General features: G+C 35.1%; 1 protein-coding gene across 2 annotated transcripts in view; it reads left to right on the top strand.

Moving 5' to 3' along the window:
- Positions 1 to 9,386: 9,386 nt before the first annotated feature.
- Positions 9,387 to 13,584, top strand: part of LOC101892403 (uncharacterized) — a 114,191-nt gene continuing 109,993 nt past the window's right edge. For both annotated transcript variants that reach the window (XM_011295893.3, XM_011295894.3), the window contains exon 1: positions 9,387 to 10,254. The gene's annotated coding sequence lies outside the window, so the exon portion shown is untranslated. The remainder of the gene's footprint in view (positions 10,255 to 13,584) is intronic.

The raw sequence follows: 13,584 nt of genomic DNA, 5'->3' as shown, positions 1-13,584 counted from the left end.
TTTCGCACCAAATGGGCAATACAAGTCCGAATTTAAAAGATACAAATGCTTCGGCATATTTAGTTCTTTGAACTTTATATTATAACTATAATCATAGCGTGTATGATTGAATTCTCCCATAAAAACTTTTAATTGTTATGCGCAGCTCTACGACATTAGCAAAGTGGTGTAGGGTATCATAAAGTCGGCCCCGCCCGACTTTAAGACTTTCTCTACTGGTTAATATTAAATTTAAGAATCTCAGCTCTATTTTTTACCGATACCAAATTAAGTAAGATTTAGTACGCATATCCAAAACAATCTACTTCTCTCCACCCTAGACATCCGAAATTAGTACCATTCAGTACTTTTCGAACAATTGTAGTAGGCATTTGCAAAACCACCACCAGATCTCAAAACCAGATACAAAACATACATAATTTCGGGATTCCGGCTCTATCTCTTCACCCAGTACCCAATTTAGTACCACTATTAAGTGGTAAGAATAATATAAGTGGACATTTCCAAAACCACCTCCAAAACTTAACCACAGACACCCAATTACAAAACTAGAACCACTAAGTACTCTTCGTACAACTATTGTACGAATTTCCAAGACTACCACTACATCCCAACCTAAGATACCACCAGTTATCTAAATATCAAATTTCAGGATTTTATCTATATCCCTTCAACCAAGACTAGGGAACACCTATCCTGCACTCTCTCTATCAGTGACTATCATTCCATCTTTCAGAACTCTAGCTCATTCTGTTTGATCAATACAAAGTATTCAATTTTGATTACATTTTAGTACTTTTCATACCCCTTTAGTCCGGATTTCCAAAAACCCAACCAGAAGTGTTTTTGAATATCTGGGAGCTTACACATTATTCCTAACAATGTGGTACTCATAACGAACTTAAAATACAGGGTGAGATGAAAAACTACAACATAGTCAAAATTGAATGAAAGCAAAATATGTCGGAAAAATCATCACAGAATAATTGTAGATTTGTTCGAATTGGTCACCTTTGGAACGAATAATGGCCTTCAAACGGCCAATGAAACCGTCACACGCTGCCCGAATGTTGCTCTGCGGTATTTTGGTCCATTCCCGGAGAAGCGCTTGATTGAGGTGATCGGCACTTACGTATGCTTGCTTGCTTTCCAAAATACTTCAGACACAATAGTCCAACGGATTGCTGTGCGCTGGAAATGAAGCGAGGAACCTCATTTTGTAATCATTCTTAGGAGGCGCGTGGTGAGTGCGATGGTGCTGAGTCCTGTTCCAAGATCTGCGGCCAACATGTATGCATTTCCAAGACTTTAATACACCTTCCAGAGTATTTTAGCGATAATATTCGGCTTTTATTCTGATGCCACGATCGATTAATACGAGCGGAGAGCGACCATCGGATGTTATGGCGGCCCACACCATCAACATTACCGATGGTGCATATTTTCAGCTGACCTTTTTGGTAAGTAAATACGATCATTTTGTTTGTTTACAAACTGCTGGGCAACGAACGTTTTCTCATCGGTGAAAACCAAATTCGGCAGTTCACCACTTTCGGCCAAGCGAAACAACTTTTCAACTCTTAACTGTTGCGGTGTAAGTTCTTCCTCTTTTTGGAATTTCAATGGCTTTACCCCGAGCTAATTTTTCAATATTTGCCGAATGGAATATTGCGATATGTTCAGCTCACGAGCCCTTTTTCGTTTCGATCAAGTCGCTTCTTTACTTTTCGAACCATTTCTGCTGTTGTTGCTGTTTTCCTTGACGTCGGCCTACGCTACCAGTAGGTGTGTCTGGTTACTTTTTCACCTGCAATTGTCCAGCAACTTCTTTCTGAGAGAGAAAGGTAGTTTTATTCTCTTTTGCAAGGAAAATGTATAACAAAAGTAAACAGACGTTATTCCTGCAGAAGCTTGCAACTAATCAGCTGATTTTTCAAAACAATCCAATTTATCCCCCAACACTAATTTTACAAGTTTTTTTTTTAAATAAAAAGGAAGTTAACAATAAAATAAAAATATGAGCAGTAGAATAAAGATAGATTTGATGTGCTCGCCGGAATTCTTTAAACGTGTTGCTAATGGCGTTTGTCTAAAAATGTTGCAAATAGTCTTTTATTTTCTTACTAGCTAACCCGGACCGCGTTGCTGGCCCATAGTATTAGCGTGTAATGCATATTTTTAAGAACCTAATATAAGTTGTAAATGGTTATCTTTTCTCTAAAGCCCGGTCAGCGTTGCCGGCCCCTACTTTTAGTTTTTAATGCATATTTTTTAAAGCATTATAGAACACTGATCTGAATGATTTCAAAATAGTCAAAGATAATTGGTCTTTTACACCCATTACCGTAAGATAGGAATTAATTTATTTTTGTCATTTAAATTGTGTGTTGGAAAACCCATAAAGTCCATATTTTTCTTCATAGTATAATTCAATAACGATCCAAAAAAATAATATTCGTGATTTTTTCATGTTTCTGCCACAACTTGATATTTCGGAGTTCAAAGCATGTAGACGTACATCCCACATCTACGTTCCCAGCCAATATTCTCTTGAGAGTTAAAAATTCAATAGTATAGCAAATTTTTTTTTCTGACCAAACATTGGTTAGGAATGTGGATTTGCGGGTACACTAATGTGGGAACTATACTCAAAAAAAAAATGCCTATGTGAACAATTATCTGTAAGACGATTCTCTATCCCAGAGTAGCCTAAATACAATTTTTTAGCCAAATCAATTGATGAATGTGATCAAGACCAAGATGGACTCTACTCCAAAAGTCAAAATATTATGAGAAGAGGTTTTTTACACCCGTAGAAACAAAGATGCCAAATAAAGGCCTGAAAAATGAAAAAAAAAAAAATGTCGAAAACCCCGAATATAGCTTAAATTATATAATGGTTCTACCAAAACGTGATCATTTTTTGCGAGGATGGTTTCTTCTCAAATTACCAACTTTTGCTAAAATGCGTATGAGTAAAATATGGTTAAAATGTAAACTATACTTGAAAAAGGAGTGTACCCTTATCCGGGGGTCATATATCGTGACCTGCAAAAGCGATTTAAGATATCTTGAATGTTTTTTTTTCCTAAATGTCCAATTCGCTCTACCATTTTGCACCCTTTATATTCAGTATTTCACTGATTGCAATTCCAATGAATTGCATTTTGAGTTCTCATTGGGCGGATTATTGTAATATGAAAGAAATAGGTCCACATATAAGGGTTATATCAAAGCATGGTCCTATTCTTAAAATTATTTGAAAAAATGTGTTGTTCTCTTAAAATCTCAAATTACCAACATTTGATATACATCTATATCTATAAAAGAGGAAAATGTTTGTACGTTTGTTTGTTTGTTTGTTTGTTTGTTTGTTTGTTTGTAATTTATGGACTCGAAAACTGCTGAATAGATTTTTCTGAAAATTTCCATATATACTGCAACATCGCCTGAAAGTAACATAGGCTATATACATTTTTGAATTTCCACTTGGAACTGGAGATATAGCATCAGAATCGGAGGTACCTCCCAAAAATTTAGATTTTATATGCACATATCTATTGATCGGTTAAAGATACAGTCTACAAATTTGGAATGTGTAACGGAATTTGGAACAAAAATAAGTTTGCTAAATTATATTGTAATCGGTTCAGATTTGGATATAGCTCCCATATATATTTTCGACCGATTTCGTTCATTTGAAGCCTCAAACACAATATGAATGTTCGATTCCAATGAAATTTGGAATATGTGACGGGATTTGATCCGAAAATAAATTTGTCAAATTATATTGAAATCGGTTCAGATTTGGATATAGCTCCCATATATATTTTCGGCCGATTTCAAGCATTTGATGCACCAAACACGCTATGTATCCCCAATTTCAATGAAATTTGAAACGTGTGATAGATTTTATCTAAAAAAATTTATTTCCCAAATTATATCGAAATCGGTTCAGATTTGGATTTAACTCCCATATATATTTTCGGCCGATTTCATGTATTTGGTGGACCAAATAAGATATGTATGTCCAAATTTAATGAAATTTAAAATAAGTAACGGAATCGGGAGCAAAAATGAATTTTTCAAATTATATTGAAATCGGTTCAGATTTGGATATAGCTCCCATATATATTTTCCGCCGATTTCACATATTTGATGCACAAAACACGATACGTATTTCCGATTCCAATGAAATTCGGCATGAGTGGCTAAATTTGGTACAAAAATAAATTTGACAAATTATATTCAAATACGCTCAGATTTAATTATAGCTCCCATATATATACTCAGCCGATTTCACATATTTGATGCACCCAAAGCGAGAAAGACGAAATCTGGCACCAGAAAAAATTTCCAAATTTTATTGAAATCAGTTGAGGTTTGGGTATAGCTAACATATGTGTGGTTACAATAATAAATGTGACAAATTAATTGGAAATTAGTTAAGATTTAGATACAGCTCCCATATATATATTCTCGGCCGATTTCACGTATTTGACGCACTAAATTCAATGAAATATGAAAGGTGTGGCGGAATTTGGTGTAAAAGTAATTTTTTTAAAATTATATTTAAATCGTATCAGATTGGGATATGATTTTAATAAGAACCATTGACCCACAACGCCTTAGGCTAACACTAAAAAACAACACAACAATTAATTTGAAATACGCTTATTACGGCGAAGTATGTTGCTATCTCGAATTCATTAATTGCAACAGAAATGCCACTCATCTTCAAAAGATTGCAGTTTACTGCACGCTTGGTATTTGCTATGATTGCAATGAAATTTGGAATATGTGACTGGATTTGATCCGAAAATAAATTTGTCAAATTATATTGAAATCGGTTCAGATTTGGATATAGCTCCCATATATATTTTCGGCCGATTTCAAGCATTTGATGCACCAAACACGCTATGTATCCCCAATTTCAATGAAATTTGAAACGTGTGATAGATTTTATCTAAAAAAAATTTATTTCCCAAATTATATTGAAATCGGTTCAGAGTTGGATATAGCTCCCATATATATTTTCGGCCGATTTCATGTATTTGGTGGTCCAAATAAGATATGTATGTCCAAATTTAATGAAATTTAAAATAAGTAACGGAATCGGGAGCAAAAATGAATTTTTCAAATTATATTGAAATCGGTTCAGATTTGGATATAGCTCCCATATATATTTTCGACCGATTTCATGTATTTGATGCACCAAACACGCTATGTATCTCTAATTTCAATGAAATTTGGAATCTGTAGGGGAAATTAAAACGAATATACATTTGTCAAATTATAGTAAAATCGGTTCAGATTTGGATATAGCTCTCATATATATTTTCGACCGATTTCATGTATTTTATGCACCATGCACGATATGTATGTTCGATTCCAAAGAAATTTGGAATATGTAACGGGATTTTGATTAGAAAATGAATTAGTCAAATTATATTAAAATCGGTTCAGATTTGGATATAGCTCCCATATATATTTTCCGCCGATTTCACATATTTGATGCACAAAACACGATACGTATTTCCGATTCCAATGAAATTCGGCATGAGTGGCTAAACTTGGTACAAAAATAAATTTGACAAATTATATTCAAATACGCTCGGATTTAATTATAGCTCCCACATATATACTCAGCCGATTTCACATATTTGATGCACCCAAAGCGAGAAAGACGAAATCTGGCACCAGAAAAAATTGCCAAATTTTATTGAAAACAGTTGAGGTTTGGGTATAGCTAACATATGTGTGGTTACAATAATAAATGTGACAAATTAATTGGAAATTAGTTAAGATTTGGATATAGCTCCCATATATATATTCTCGGCCGATTTCACGTATTTGACGCACCAATTTCAATGAAATATGAAAGGTGTGGCGGAATTTGGTGTAAAAGTATTTTTTTTAAAATTATATTTAAATCGGATCAGATTGGGATATGATTTTAATAAGAACCATTGACCCACAACGCCTTAGGCTAACACTAAAAAACAACACAACAATTAATTTGAAATACGCTTATTACGGCGAAGTATGTTGCTATCTTGAATTCATTAATTGCAACAGAAATACCACTCAACTTCAAAAGATTGCAGTTTACTGCACGCTTGGTATTTGCTATGAAATAAATAAATCCGAAGGACAAACCCTTCGTGTATGTATGTCATGTTACCGTTTTTCTAATGGTTTTGTATATTTACGCATTAAAGTAGTGCAATAATTTTTTTTTAATTATAAAATTTCTTTTTTTTAACCAACATATATTCGTAAATAAAATTTTGAATGCATATAAAATCAAAAGGGGTAGCGAAGCGCACCGGGTTCAGCTAGTCTGATATATATTTTGAACAACTGATTATTCATGAAACCCCTAGGAAAAATTTAAAACTCTACGGTAACTTTTGCGAAGTATAGAGCAAAATATTTGAGGCCCTTTGTGTTTGGTTAAACTATATAAAATGGACCCTAAAAACGTTTGATCCCCCCCTTTTTGGGATTGTTATGTACCAACCAAACTGACTACTGATGATAGCGCATAGTCACCGTATAACGTTTCATGGGAGTTAAGGTTACTTTTAAGGTTTCGGAAGAATTTTCCGAGGAAATGTATCCTTTTCTTTCCAAATTTTCAATTTGCTCCACTATTTTATATAGTTCGCATATAACAGTGCTCTTCATATTCGGTATTTCGCTGGTTGCAGTCCCAATGAGTTTTGCATTTTAAGTTCTCATTGGATGGATTATTTCCATATCTAGTCAATTTCCATTGATTTTTTTTTCGATTTTTCCCGATTTGAGAATTTTTGCCATGAGATCTCTTTTATCGTGTTTTTTTAGCGATTTTGAAAAAGTAATTATCTTTTAACATTGGTCTAACCGCGTTAAGTTATTTCTATATCATTTGACTGACTTCCATGCAACCCGCCATCAATTTCAGTTCTCAAGAAATCAAGTCAATTAAATAAATTGGTATTAATATTCGAATTAAAAAAATATAAAAAAAACACTACTAATGTACATTAGAAAAAAGTAAGTCAAAATGGAAAAAAAATCATGCAAAATAAAACATTACTATTGTACATTTCAAAAGTCAAAATGAAAATGTTAATATATCACATTTTTACGCGATTTTTTTAATATTATCCTTTTCGGAAAAGAGACAATTCCGAATTTGTATGAATCGTTAAAATCGGATCAGCGGATCTTGAGTTATAAGCGTAGTAACTAACACAACTTACATTTATATATATAGATTACATATTTATATTTACGTTTTTCACATTTTGTAAAGTTGTTCTCCAAAAACAATTAGTTTTGCTAATTCCAAAAAAATATTTTCAAATTGAAAGCCCAACAAGTAAAAAAGCTGTAAATTCGGCCGGGCCGAACTTTAAATACCCTCCACCATTTGGTACAAATTTGGCAATTTCTAAAAAAAAAAAAATAAAATCCGTTAAAAATTCTGTTCAATCTTAAAAATACCAAATGCTTATACGACGACGTGGACCTGTACAGGCAACTTTTGTCATAAGTTATTACAATATTTAAATGCGAAACTTGAAGAAAAATCTGTTTAAAATCATCAAAATACCGAATATGGGGGGTACCGTTATATGAGGGCTATACGAAGACGTGGACCTACATGGTTCATTTTCTGTTTTATGCTGCAGTATCTATTACGAACTTCAAATACCAAATTTGGAACGATTCCGTTAAATAATGTCGCTAAAATATTCAAAATAACGAATATCGGGGGTACCGTTTTATGGGGGCTATATGAAGACGTGGACTTACATGGCTCATTTTTTGACTTAGGATGTAGTAGTAACTATTACGAACTTCAAATACCAAATTTGAAACGATTCCGGTAAACAATGTCGCTAAAATCATCAAAATACCGAATATCGGGGGGTACCGTTATATGGGGGCTACACGAAGACGTGGACCAGAACAGATAATTGTCTGTCTTAGGCTGTAGTATCTATTACGAACTTCAAATGCCAAATTTGAAACAATTCCGGTGAATAATGTCGCTAAAATCATCAAAATACCGAATATCGGGAGGTACCGTTATATAGGGGCTATATGATAACTTGGACCTACATGACCCATTTACGAACTTAACCTGCCTACTGACAAAATATATATGTGTGCAAAATTTTAGCCTTCTATCTCAATTTGTTTGAAAGATAGACAGACGGACAGACAGACAGACAGACAGACATGGCAAAATCGTCTTAGAATTTTACGCTGATCAAGAATATATATACTTTGTTGGGTCTGACATGAGTATTTCGAGCAGTTACAAACGGAATGACAAAATTAATATACCCTCCATAGTATGGTGGAGGGTATAAAAAGAAATAAACAAACAATAGAAAGCATCTGATTGAATGTCGCTGAATGCGAAGAAGAAGAGTTGCAAGTGATTGCAAGAAGAAATTTGTCCAGCAAGAATTTACAAACTCTCACTGAAATAACTGTCAACATTTCTCTCTCCAACCGCTCTCTTTTGCAGAACTTTGTTAAGATTTAACATTTGTTACAAATTTTAGGGTAACCAAACACACCTAGTATCACGATAACGTGCGATGGCACGAGACACAAAAGATTTATTCACATTTAAATGCTGGAGTGCCCTAGCGATAGCCACTTGCTGTTTTAAAGCCAAATATAAAGAAATCACCCTTTCACGATAAAATTCCATCACGAATGACGTTTTTTCTGGAAAATTCTCACCAAAATGCTATTGTACGCTTTTAAACAATATAATGAGCTGTTACTGGAAAAAATTTAACAGCTGTCGGACGAGTGGCTTAGAAAGCAGCCTATATATGACGTCGATATCTTAATATGAGAATTGTAGAAAAAGTGGAACTATATGAAACAAATTATCTTTATTTACCATAGAATACGACTCTCAACCACAGAAAAAAGGGTGTTCCCCAAGAATTGTTTCTCTATGATTTTGTAAACAGCCACTCGATTGTAACCACTGTCCAATTTGACATTAGGTAAAACTCGGGAGAAAGGAGTTGTTTAGGAAAATCGCAGTTTATTCATACATTCTTCAGTTGCAAACCTGCTGCTGACGCCGCAGCTACAGCTGACTTCACGGCAGAGACGTCAAATACGCAGAAGCAACAGCCGACTTACTCTTTACAATTCTGCTACATGTGGTATGATCATCATGATCTACCTACCATGCATCGTTGTCCGACCGACCCCCTGCCCCCGTCCATCATAAAACCCACCATCATCGCTCGCTTCGTCTTCAATTTAGCCATTTGTAGCACAATCGACAAGCAACAGTTAGACTTGTTCCACAGCCAGCAACAGATACGAGGCCAAAGAAAGTATCGCATTTAACTGCGTGTATTTCAACTTCGTCGCTCGTTCAGTTAACACGTTTGCGCGCTTGGCTTATTCTATTTAACGCTGCTGTTCAAGACATTTTGAGTTTGCTCGTACTGTTGTTGTCGTTGTTGTTGTTGTTTAATGTTCTGTTTGTGTAAGACGAACAACAACATCATCGGCGCACAGAGAAAAATCCACTACAAAGAAGTGGTACAAAAGAAGCATTTCTTTTTTGGTTTTCCAGACTCAAATCGATCGCAACTCCAACCGCGAACCACGCCATACATTCGGGTGGGGGATTGTTGGACAACAAGTGCTCCGCGAGACAACGACTATCTTTCCGTTCTATTCTGTGTTCGTTTCTTCATCATCTTCATTCAGTCTGTGTTTTTCGTTGTGGCGGAGTAAAGCTAAGCGCGAGTTTAAGTCTCACATTTGATGTCGTGTGCCCAGAATATTTTTTTGTTTGTGATTGACCGAGAGTAGAAAGAATAAAATAAAAATTCTAAAGAATTAAAGCTAAAGAAAACAAAAACAACAACTAACATAAATTGTGGACGTGAGTGAGTGTTACACATTTTTTTTCTGTGGCTTGAAGTAACAAGAAACCAAGCGACCCATATACCCAAACTCCAGCTTTTTAACCTGACCATTGAGAATCAGAAAAGCAACCCAAAAAACGGCAAAGAATTTGCGCCCAACCGTTGGTTAAAAAAAACGAAAAAAGTAAAAAAACCAAACATAAAACAACAATTTAAGAATTCATATAAACCAAATTGAAGATTACATTTTTTGTCGGAGTGTGTGCCTCCGACAAGCTCCTGTGCTGCTTTGGAACAAAAACAAGAGGAAAGAATTGTGTGCAATTTTACTGGTGTTAACAAGGTGCGAATACATAAATATTTTAATGGTGAACAGAGAATGAAAAAAGTAACGAAACAGAAAAACCTAATGAAATTAAACATACAGAAATCGTTAAGTCAGAACGCATCTGCAATTTAATCCTTGCATTATTCCTACCCACTTTGATCCAAAAAAAAAAGAGGAAGGAATGTCAATATCTTTATGTTCTTAAACTTTTATTTCAGATGATAATTTTTGTTATTTGTAAAATAATTATGAAGCGTGAGTTAAACCAAGTAAAAAAGCTGTAAGTTCGGCCGAGCCGAACTTTGAATACCCTCCACCATTTGGAATGAATTTGGAAATTCTCAAAAAAAAAAAATCCGTTAAAAATTTTGTTTAAATCTTAATAATAATTGGGAAATACCAAAACGTGAACCTGCATACGAATATTTTTGTCATAGGCTGTAGTACCCGTTACGAACTTTAAATACGTACTTTGTAACAATTCCTGTGAATAATGTCGCAAAAATGTTGAACATACCGATAGCGGGATGTACCATTATATAGGGGCTATACGAAGACGTTGACCTGCACGGACAATCATAGGCTGTAGTATTAATTACGAACTCCAAATACCAAATGTGAAACAATTCCGGTAAATAATATCGCTAAAATCATTAAAATACCGAATATCGGGTGGTACCGTTATATGGGGGCTATACAAAGACGTGGACCTGCACAGAACATTTTTTGTCATAGGCTGTATTATCCATTACGAACTTCAAATACCAAATTTGAATCAATTTGGGTGACTAATGTCGACAAAATCGTCAAAACACCGAATATCGGAAGGTACCGTTATATTGGGCTATACGAAGACGTGGACCTGCACAGAAAATTTTTTGTCATAGGCTGTATTATCCTTTACGAACTTCAAATACCAAATTTGAACCAATTCCGGTGACTAATAAATACCGAATATCGGAAGGTACCGTTATATGGGGACTACACGAAGACGTGGTCTGCATCAATCTACTTCATTTTGTTCGGAAGCTAGAGTGATTTTCACACGCGGACGGACATAGAATTTTAATCTGATACTTTGTGGGTTCTAAAATGTACATTTCGAGGTGTTACAACCGGAATAACAATCTTAATGTACCCTCCGTACCATGGTGGAGGGTAAAAAAGATAGTTTGATTTTTCGATTTACGCAAGATACCGACATGTTGATTGGTGAATGTTGGGATATATTGGAAAATAAAAATTAAAAAAGGTCACTAGTGTTATAACCGCAATCCTAAAATCGAGAAATCTCTGAATTTGATCCTAGGATGATATTTAAAATTTAAATTGTACCTCAATTGTTAACAACCAATTGAGTTATAATGTGGCGCCCAATTAATTATATCATAGGCAATAAGATGAGCCAAATTTGTTCAATTTTAAGAAATGGAGGGGAATTGCAGTAAAGAAAGGACACATATCTGAACCGATTTTCATCAAATACAATATATTAGCTTACACGATCAAAATCCATCCTATGCGGGCTTATATTACACATTTGGTGGAGAATACACGTAAAATCAGATGAAGATATATATAATATATGAAGATGTTTAATCATAACTGATCTCGAGAAATTCTAGCAAAGGTATTTTTATGCGGTATCTGATATGTTGTATCGTCTAATCATTGTTAGCTATAGCTGTAGCTTAACCGATTTTCATCGAATTTGACACAATTGCTAGCTGTGTCCATAGAATTTGGTTTTCCATTGTAACCAACTTCAAAAGGGTTCGGTCTTGGATTTAACAATTTATTTGCTTAAGATATCACCTCAATCGGACTCTAAATGCGACTTGTTCTCTGCTTACAAAAATACATGGACAGACGTACGGACATAAACGAACGGGCATAAATTGACTCAAAATATGATTCTATGAAGGTCGTTAAGAGGATTTATGAGTCCATATCGTTATACCCTACACCACACTGTGGTCAGGGTATTATTTCTTTGGGGGTTTGTTTGTAACATGCAGATGAAAATGAAATAGACCCATAGTTCCTTTTTATAATCATCATAGAATCAGTCGATTCTGAGCCGATTATGGCATGTACATGTAAGCCAAGTACAAGTCGCATCTATTGCCCCACAGACATAAATGATTTGCTTGGTCCAAGGAGGAAGCCAAGTGAAATCGGAGATAATCGATCAAAATATAGATATATCACTCGTATATATCTTCCTTCGATTTGCTTTTAATGGTGAGCCAAATGTGTAATATTAGTCCAAATCGAATGGAATTTGGCCCTCATATATATGTTTAATTTGTCCTCCACAGCCGTAATGTGTACTCCGTAACAACTACATTCGGAGAAATATATTGAAACAACTCAGAAATACCTTTGCCAAATTTTATTAAGATCCGTTCAGATTTGGATATAGCTACTCACCCTGTATGGTAAGATGAAAAAACTGCAACATATTTTAGACTGCTGTCACTTCTAAGCCACTCGTCCAACAGCTGTTAAATTTATTCCAGTGACAACTCATTATATTTTTTACAAGCGTACAAAAGCATATTTGTAAGAATTTTCAAGAAAAAACTTATTCGTGATGAAATTCAAGCGTGATAGTGTGATATCTTTATATTTGGCTGGAAAACCACAAATGGCTATCGTTAGAGCACTCCAGCATTTAAATGTGAATAAATCTTTTGTGTCTCGTACCATCACTCGTTATGGTGATACTGGTAGCGTAGTCCGACGTCAAGGAAGTGGACGGAAGAAAACAGCAACATCAGCAGAAATGCTTCGAAAAGTAAACAAGTGACTTGATCGAAACTTGCGTCGCAGTGGCCGAAAAATGGTTCGTGAGCTGAACATATCGCAATAATCCATTCGCAAATATTGAAAATGAGCTCGGGTTAAAGCCACTGAAATTCCTAAAAGAGCAAGAACATACACCGCAACAGAAAGAAAATAGACTCAAAAGAGTTAAAGAGTTGCTTCGCTTGGCCGAAAGTGGTGAACTGCCGAATTTGGTTTGGTGGCTTCCGATGAGAAAACATTATTTGTCCAGCAGTTTGTAAACAAACAAAATGATCGTGTTTACATGCCAAAGAGGTCAGCAGAAAATGTGCACCTTCGTTTGGCCACCAGAACTCAAGCGCCCGCCATGGTGATGGTGTGGGCCGCCATAAGAGCCGATGGTCGCTCTTTGCTCGTATTAATCGAAAAATATGGCTAAAATCATCAAAATCCCGAATATCGAGGGTACCGTTATATGGGGGATATACGATATTGTGGACTTATATAGACAACTCTCTCAGGGAGTAAAGTACTCACAAAGAACTCCTTGTGTAG

Source organism: Musca domestica, unplaced genomic scaffold (genome assembly GCF_030504385.1).
Source record: "Musca domestica strain aabys unplaced genomic scaffold, Musca_domestica.polishedcontigs.V.1.1 44, whole genome shotgun sequence".
Taxonomy (NCBI): domain Eukaryota; kingdom Metazoa; phylum Arthropoda; class Insecta; order Diptera; family Muscidae; genus Musca; species Musca domestica.
This window is presented reverse-complemented; position numbering and strand designations above follow the sequence as displayed.